Genomic DNA, 9,456 nt, shown 5'->3' on the forward strand with positions numbered 1-9,456 from the left:
TGATTGACGTCCGTTCATCTAATACAGACAGACATCCATATACAATGAATGGACAACCGTCCATAGTAATTTAACCCACATTTGAGATTTGCTCCAATATAATACGTCATCTGGAATGCGTCACCGTTCTGTTGCCAAACACAAGCCAGTGTTTAGATACAGAGTTCCTCTGGCAGATAAAAAGCGTTTCAAAATGAATGTAAATTTAAAACTTATTTTTAGAGGTCAAATTAGGCAGAAGGTCGTGTTTTTGCATTACTTACCAATTAAATTTCACTAAGGAGTAAGGACAATGACCACACAAAAATTGTTAAGAAATATGGACAAGTGGGTAGCCTTTGTGCCAATAATGCGCCAAAGCTGAAGGAGAAGTCCTTGCAAATGTATAAACATAATGATAATTTGCACGGCCATCCATTTTATATGACCACCTGTCCGTATCAAATGAATGGGTGTCAATCATTTTGTTTTTTAAATTTTATAGACGCCGTCCATAATAGATAGACGTTCATCTATATAATATGAATGAGCGTCTATTTATGATAAACGATCATCTATAAAGTATGGAAGGTCGTTCGTGATTATTAGACAGTCGTCCATTAACAGGAGATATATTTTTTGTCCAACGTGTCTGTGTCTGACTGGATGCTATGTTGTTTGATAAAAAATTTCGGTGTAAAAAATGGGTCTCCGTAGCATAATTGCTATTTATATACAAATTTTTTGGTGAGTTTTGTAATACAATATTCAAATAAAAAAATTAAGTATTTTTTCTTAATTTCTTCAATTTAAAATTACTTTGAAAGCTTTATCTATACCCTTAAATTTAAAAACATGACAACCCTATGTTATTTTCGAGGACTAATTATATTTTTCTTATGACGGAGAATAAGGTGGATTAATAAAGAAATTTTGATATAATAATTAGGAAATATTCAAAATTCTCCTTGAGAAAATCCTATGAATAAAATTCTCTTAAACCCAAATAGGGGTGGTCATTAAGGCTCTTACCCGACCGACAGTTCTAATGTTCCAATTGATTAGTTGAGATACGTACACATAAGCTGACTCAGACACTCCAGATAATTAAAAAAAAAAATCTTATAAATAAAATAATATATATAAATAAGGCTTTACTTAATCGTTTAAAACACAGTTTTGACTTTTAAGTAATGGTTATAAGCTCATCAAGAAATGAGTTTGGTAATCAATCAAAGATCGATCAATTAAATCACACATTAGCATTAGGATTTAGGACCACTGATTGAATTGGTTACAGTGATGTATAAGTCTATTCAATTTCCCGTTTTGCCGCTAATAAGGAATACATTCGGATCTTGAACCAAATTGAATCGTGTCTTTGAATTGGAAAAACCCAAATCGTTTCCTAATTCTCTTCTTCATTATTGAAACTTTTGCTTATTTCGCACTTGGAAAGAGGTAAAGCTATACTTAAAGTAAGATAAAGACATGTTAATCTATGAATATTATCATTGTTATTCGTATTACACTTTTCCAGCTATTGTTGATAAGGGCTTGTTATTTTGGTTGTGTGTGTAGTTAGATGAGCTCGTGACCAACTTCTGCCTGTTAACTGGTAGATGAATGATAGTGATGCGTTTGACAACTCCTGACTTCTGGAAACCCAATTTTTACATTATTATATTTTTATTAAACTTTTAATGGCATCTGAATTAATCGCCTTACAACTAAAGTGCCAATTGAATTTTGAAAGAGTTCAATGGCAAAATTATAAAAAAAAAAAAATTTACAATTTAAATATAAATATAAATACATATTATCAATCTTTTTTATACTAGAAAATATCATTAATTAAGAAAAAAAGTATATTAAAAAATAGAAGATGAGAGGTATAAAAAAAAAGGGAAATTAAAAGAGTGTAGAATGGATTTCAGAATTTTTTTTTTTTTTTTTTAGAAAATTAGATAATTAAAACTATTTTTTATGATTAAGAGATATTTTATTATGTAGTTAAATAAAAAATATGATAAATTATAAAATTTACATATAATCAAACATGTGAAAATGCCATTCTTTTCGTCAAAAATGCCACACTTGACTAGTTGACTTCATCTTTTCCAAAATAATGTCATGTACATGTATCACGTAGATATTCAATTTAACTATTATTGGTTAATAAAAATATAACATAAAATATTAATTTATGTGTATATTATACATAGATAGGGAGAGAGAGAGAGAGACAGAGACAGAGAGACAGAGAGGGAGTTCAATGAAAACGGCATGTGCATGTCGCTATCGGAAATTAGTATGGGAGACTTTGAGTGAGTTTGATTTCGCCACCATAAATCACAATTCACACCGAACCGCCCTTTCCAAGATATGTGGCTGATCTCGTGGAGTCATTGTACGGGCCCACAAGTTTTTTTTTTCTGATGTCACCAGCATGTAGTATATGATATTAAATTGGTTTTTGTGCAGAGGATTATACCGTGTCATATAATAGTACCACATTCACAAATAATTACGACTTTACTTACTACAACCAGAATTTAGCTGTCATTCATGGCCAAAATCATCACGACAATCATATCTCTTTTTCAGCTAAATTGGCATTGGCACATGATTGGCCAAATTTAACTGATAATATGTCGTTTTGACATCGACTGGCAACGGTGATTATTGAAGGTAAATTTTTGTTAATTTATAAATTTTTATTATGAATTATAATTAAATATTTTAAATTAAATAGAATATGACTGAATTTTGAATTGAATTCTATGAATAAAGAAACAAACACGTTTTTACTCTTTACAATAGGATAGAATAAGATTTAAAAAGTATACCATAGAATAAGATTTAAAAAGTATACCAAGCAGGGGTTAGTAATCTCAAATTTTTTGTTATAAATGAAACTATATTAATAAATTGATATGATCACATGTATTAAAAAAAGAATGATAACAATATGATAATATTATATTTTTCTAAATAAAAAAATTTGATTCAAATTTGAAATGTGTAATATCACTCACTGTTAACATATTATGTATATATTACATGTTACTGCATTAGTTAAATTTACTAATGCTTATAACAAAGCACAAACTCGTGTTTATAAACTATAGGGTAATTATTTTGTGTTAACTATTATATATATTTAACGAGAAAATACTCCTCATAAGAGATGTATATATTCAGTTATGAACAAATACATGTTACACACTTTGTTGATACATCACCTCTTAATTGGTTGTATATATCACTTTAATTGAATCGATAATTTCAAGCGACATCAATTATAAACTTTTGAAAACTTAAGTTCATAATTAATCTAAATGTCAAAGTAGCACATGAATAATGTGTGACATTTAGCATCTAAACAGGAATATGCTAACTTATGTCTATCTACATCTAATGGTCCATCCACATTTAAACTGGGGATAGAAAAAAAAAAATGAATACATATCTTCTACTAATTTTATAAAGATGATATTAATATAAATATTTTTCTTACTGAAACTATAAGAAATTACATATCTAAGATTTATTTATTTATTTATTTTGTTTTAAGGGATTATACTAAACCCTCCCTGAGGTTACCCCAAGGAATTACCCTAAACCCCCTGCCGTTACCCAAACGTTGTGAATTGGCTGTTTAATTAAATGGATGAAGGGCAAAAGGGTCGTTGTAATAAAAAATTCCTGTTGTACAGATAAATAAATAAAGAAAAATGCATCTAAGCCCAATAAATAAGGATTCTACTTTTATTTTTTAAACAAGAAAATAATGAAAATAAAAACCTAAAAAGCCCATGATACCACCAGGTACCAACAGCCAATTCCTGTTCAAATCGGTGGCCCCTATTATTTTTCGGCTTTTCTCTTAATCATATTCGAAAAAGAAACCCCAAATTTCTCTTCTTTTCTCATAATCAATCCTGAAAAGAAACCCTATATTCTACTATTGAATTCAAGTCTTTCCACTCAACATCATGAACACCTAATATATAACCCACAAAATGTTTTCTCTAATGAATAAAGCAAATCCAAATATGGAAAACAACGATATACTGTTGGAGGTAAGTTGAAGTTTTGTTGAAATAGCTAAGGAGAAATTTAGGACTGTCTCATGAACATTTGTGACCCTGGACAAGAGTTATTTTGGAGCCCTTTTAATAATATAAGCATATATTAAAAAATTATTTCAAATCTATTTTTCTTGCCTTTTGAGATGCAAAATCACTAATTAAATTTTTATATTTAAGTTTAAAAACCAAATTTTTTTCAATTGATAATATAGTCAAGAGTAAACGACATATTCCCACCCAAGGTTTGACGAAATCCCAGGTGAGTACCACAGGTTTTATTTATTCCATATTCACACCCTTAAAGTAACAGTGTTATGAACTTTTAGGGTTTAGGACGTGCAATTACCATAATGCCCCTAACCCTAAATTAATAAATTATGTTTTAACCCCTAATTTATTAGAATTATAAAACTTACCATTTTATTTTTAAATTATATCAAAAACACCCCCGGTCATTACACACCCTCATCGGAAACAGCCCGATCTGGGCTGTTTCCGACGCCGTCGAACGTCCTGGTCACTCCATCACCTTCCTCGTATTCCATCGTCCAAAACCCCTCTCATTCCCGACTCATTTGCCCCTCCAATCGCCGGCACCGTTAGACTTAGGGTTTTGACGTTCTTCACCGGATTCCGGTCGATTCCGGCGGTGAAAATCCAATTGGACACCACCAATGAAACCAGCGTATCCAGATCTATAAATTCCCCATGTCCCCAGCAGCCGTCTCGTCGTCATTCGCCGACCGAGAGTTCGTGTTCTTCGGCCGTTTTTCGATGAAGCGGTGGACGGCAAACGGTGAGCTGCCGTGGCTGGAAACGTTAGGGGTTTTGTAGGCGAGGATTGGAGGAGTCAAATGGTGGTGACAAGGGTGATTTTGGGTGAAAAAATCGCCGGAAAAAGAGCGAAAAAGTTTACCGGCGGTGGTCTGCTAACGTGCGCCGGAGGACTGTTGCAGGCGGTGGTCTGCTAACGTGCGCCGCCCATGTAAAATGACCAATTTACCCCTTTACCGTTATATCAAACGTTTTTCCGTCACTTTAAGGGTGGGAATCTGGAATAAATTGAACCTGTGGTACTCACTTGAGATTGCGTCAAACCTTGGGTGGCAATATGTCGTTTACTCTATAGTCAAATTACCTAATCTTTCTCGTGAGGGCAAGAGGTGGACGGCGGGCTATCGGGATCAAGTAAGTGAGGGGTTTTGGGGAGAGGGCTAAGGGGACGAAGATGTTGGTGTCGGGGAAGGTCAACGACAGCGGATACGTGTCAGAACTGTTGCACGCGGTGAAGAATGAAAATTGGTTGCAAAAATTAGCAAAAATCGACCAAATTGGGGGTTGTCAAGGTTGTGAAAACGTTTCGAAAATGATTAAGCTATGAATCCGATCAATTTTGGTGAGAAAATTGATTGGAATCATCACTTCAATGTCGACAGCAACACTATGGCGGTGTAGAGGGGTGGAGATGCAATGTTTTCATCATTTTAGGGATCAAATGGGTGTTTTGAAATTTTAGACATTTAAATAACTAGTTTAGTTCATTTATGGGTGTGAATGGAAAATATGAAACATCGTTTTTTTTTTTTGTAAATTTATGTAAAAAAAAGTATAATGAATTTGGGCTTTTCTGGCTTTTTGGGGGCCCTTTGGACCAATTTTGATAAAAAATTATAAGCTTTTTTAGGTCCAATGGTATTTCTGTGAATCTATTTAAAAAAAATTTAAAATAATTTTGGGCCCTTTTTTGGGGCTTTTTTTTTTTTGGGCCCTAGGCAGGTGCCTTACCTGCCTACCCCTTGGGCCGGCCCTAGGAGAAAAGTCGAAGTTTTGCTGAAATAGTCATGGCAGAAAGAGTCGCCGCATGGCTTGGTTGTTGTGCGACCAATGCTAGGACCGACAGTGGGCGTGACGTGGCCGCTGTTGCACAACCATTCCGCACACTAGTAGCAATTCTTTCATTGGGTTCCAGCTTCGGATTTGCTTTGTTATAATTTGTTTTTTTTTTTTTCCTTTATTATGAGATTGATGATGGTGTACCATGTTAGGGTGGGGTTTTTTCTTTTGTGAGATAGATGATGGTTGGATAGTTTCAGTTTTGAGAGATGGTTGTGACTCTGTATTTGTAATGGTTGGTTTTTATGGAGTGATTTGAATTTGATGGTCGTGTAGATTATAATTTGATTTGTGAAATAAAGGAAGCTATTTTCAGCCTGGATAATGAAAAATAGAAGAGAAAAGAAGATGCATGGCGATCAAGGAGTTTTGCTCTTTTTTTTTAAGTTTTTGGGTTCAAATCTGGGGGTTACTTACCAGGCTATCACAATAATATTGTGACTTATTTGGTCATTTGAGCTTGTAGGATGTTTAATAAACTTCGAGACCACAATAACATTGTGGTTTACCTGATCCTTTGGGTTTGTAGGATGTTTAATGGAACTTGAGATTAGTTGAGGTGCATACAAGTTGGTCCGAACACCTCAGTTTAAAAAAATATATATAATATAATTATTAATTTTTTTTAAATATACTTCTTTTTTATTTTTTTATTGCTTAATGTTATTTAAATATAAAGTTAAAGGACAGGGGCAAGGTGGTTTCACCGATTTGCTACCCTTGTCACAGATTATATTAACTTTGGATAGTAACATAATATCAACTTTGGGTGGAAAAGTGGTATTTTAAAACTTTTTGGGTGGGAAGTGTCACTAAGCAAATGTTGCGTGGGAAAAGTTGTTTACTCCAAAAATAAATAATAAACATGTTAAAAAAAATGCATTGTAAAACGGCCCCATAACTTATGGTAAAGCCAAAGCTATAGATGGAAAAGTGACCCGACCCGCGTTGGGCCTGGGAAATTTGAGAGTTGGGCCGAGCTCGCCAGCAAGTACTAGTTGGGTTACGCCTGCCTCTTTTCAAAAGGGCTAGCCTAGCCCAACTCGATAACCCTAGCCTAACGTGTTTTTGTGTGGGCCGGGCCCAGAGGCCCACAAAAAAAAAGTAATTTTAAATTTTAATGTTTTTTTAATTAACTTTTCAAATATCAATTCAATTCAATTAATTTTTTTTAGTTAACATTTCAAATATTAATTCAATTGTAATATAAGAAAAATTAGATTTATTCATTTATCAAAAAAAAAAAAATAATAACAAATTATAACAATTATTGCATCATTAAAAACCTTACCAAGAAAAACTCAATTGGGACAAAAACTTGGTAAGGAAAACAGAGTGCAATAATTGATGGTTAATTTACAAATTACAAAGTTACAATTTACAAAACAACTAATTTGAGGATTGACTAGGACCTCCCTCAGCTATATTATCTAAATTACAAAATTGAAATGATTCTATTAAAGTATTGTCGATAACCTTATATTGATCCTGATGGTACGATCGTTCCCAATTTCGAAAACATGTGAGAACTTTAATCAATTTTGGTGAAAGTTTAGCCCTCCTTTCATTTAAAATTCTTCCACTTGCACTAAATGTTTGTTTGGATGAGACGGTAGAGGCAAGAACAGAGAAAATATCCAGGGCAAATCTTGATAGTATCGGAAAAATATATTTTATGGTTTTCCAATTATTTAAAACATTACAGTTGGCTCTTTCCTGTGAATCTGCTGGTAGCAAGTCAGGGGTTCTCAAATATTGGTGAAGCTCATTACTCTACAGTTACATGGAGAAGATTAAATTCGTTGTTAATGCTTCTGAAGAGGAGGCTATGCTTCGGGTTCGGGTCTTCTTTCGTCTATCAATTGCATTCCAAAAGTCAAAGTCTACATTTGTGTCTTCTACTAGTTCTTCCTCGGGTATTGTGCCTATTCGCTGGTTTCCATACCTACTTTCATGTTGCAAATATACCTTTCCAAGACACTTTCTTATTTGTCCTAGTTAATTGGCATAGTCTTCTTCTTGTAAATTTTCACTTAACATGTCTAAAACTTGTTCTAAACCCACTAATTTAAGCTTAGGATCAAATATAGCAACTAAACAATAAAGTAAAGGAATAGGTTTCCAATATTTTTTAAATTTAAATTTCATTGCTTCTATTGGTTCCACTAAAATTTCATTGTTTCTGTTTCGAGCAAATAAATTTGAAATTTCTAAAATTGTATGTATTATCAATGGACTAGTAGGATAATACACACAAAAAAGTTTTAAAGTTGTAACATAAAAAGTTTTAAGAAATGAATAAAAATTTTGAGCTATATGCCAATTACACTCTACCAAAAAATAAGGATCCCTCTTATTTGCTACAAAATAACTAATTAAATTTGCATAAGGTGAACATAAATCAAGCATTAAATAAGTACTATTCCATCTAATTGGCATGTCTAATGCAAAAGTTCAAGGAGACAAATTTGAAGTTTTACAAGCATCTTTAAATTTAAAATTTCTTCTATTACTACCAGTAATCAAAGCTAAATAATCCCTAATTCTATCAATATTATTTCTAATTCTTTTCATACCACTTTTTAAAATTAAATTAATAATGTGATATGCACAACGTTGGTGAAAAAACTTCAAATTGTTATAAAAAATAAAATTTAGTTTAAAAAAATATACAACTCTACTGTTAGCACTTGTATTATTTAAAGTTAAACTTATTACTTTGTTAACCAAATCATATTCTTCTAAAACTTCAATAATTTTAAAATAAATTTGTTGACCACTATGATCTACATCTATTAATTTAAATCCTAATAAAGATTTATTTAATTTACATTCGTTATCAAAATAATGACTAGTCACACAAATATAATCTTGTTTAGCTCTACCACTCCAAATATCGGTTGTTAGAGCCACACTAACATAACAACTATGTACTTTATTAAACAATTTCTAGTTGCAGTTTTAGAATAAGTTTTAAATTATGGTAAAAATGAATTTTTAATAATTTTTTCAAAATATTTATATTCAGCCATATTAATAGGGATCAGTTGCAGTAATATATAAAGTTAATTGTTTCCTATATACATCATAATTATAACGCCAAGTATTACCCGTACTAGTTATTTGAGTTTGATTGGTTTGTCTATATCAATGATGATTTATATGTTTATCTGCATGTTTTTTTAAAGTATTAGTACCATTACTTGCATCAGTTTTATAAATATTTTCACAATACTTGCATCTTGCTTTCTTCATTTGAACTCTATTTTCTATCTCGCAAAACTTTACTAAATGCATCCAAACATCTGATGTGTGCCTGTCATCGGTTTCAGTAGCTGCAGTTGATGAACCCACTTTTACTGCATATGGAGTTGGACGAGGACGATGATTATAAGAATGACCTTTAGAACCACTGGGAGTTGTAGCAGCATGGGGAGGAAGGAGGGAAATATTATGAGATGTATCAGATTCTGAGAATGGGAAAGCGAGA

This window comes from Pistacia vera, unplaced genomic scaffold (assembly GCF_008641045.1).
Source record: "Pistacia vera cultivar Batoury unplaced genomic scaffold, PisVer_v2 Contig44, whole genome shotgun sequence".
Taxonomy (NCBI): domain Eukaryota; kingdom Viridiplantae; phylum Streptophyta; class Magnoliopsida; order Sapindales; family Anacardiaceae; genus Pistacia; species Pistacia vera.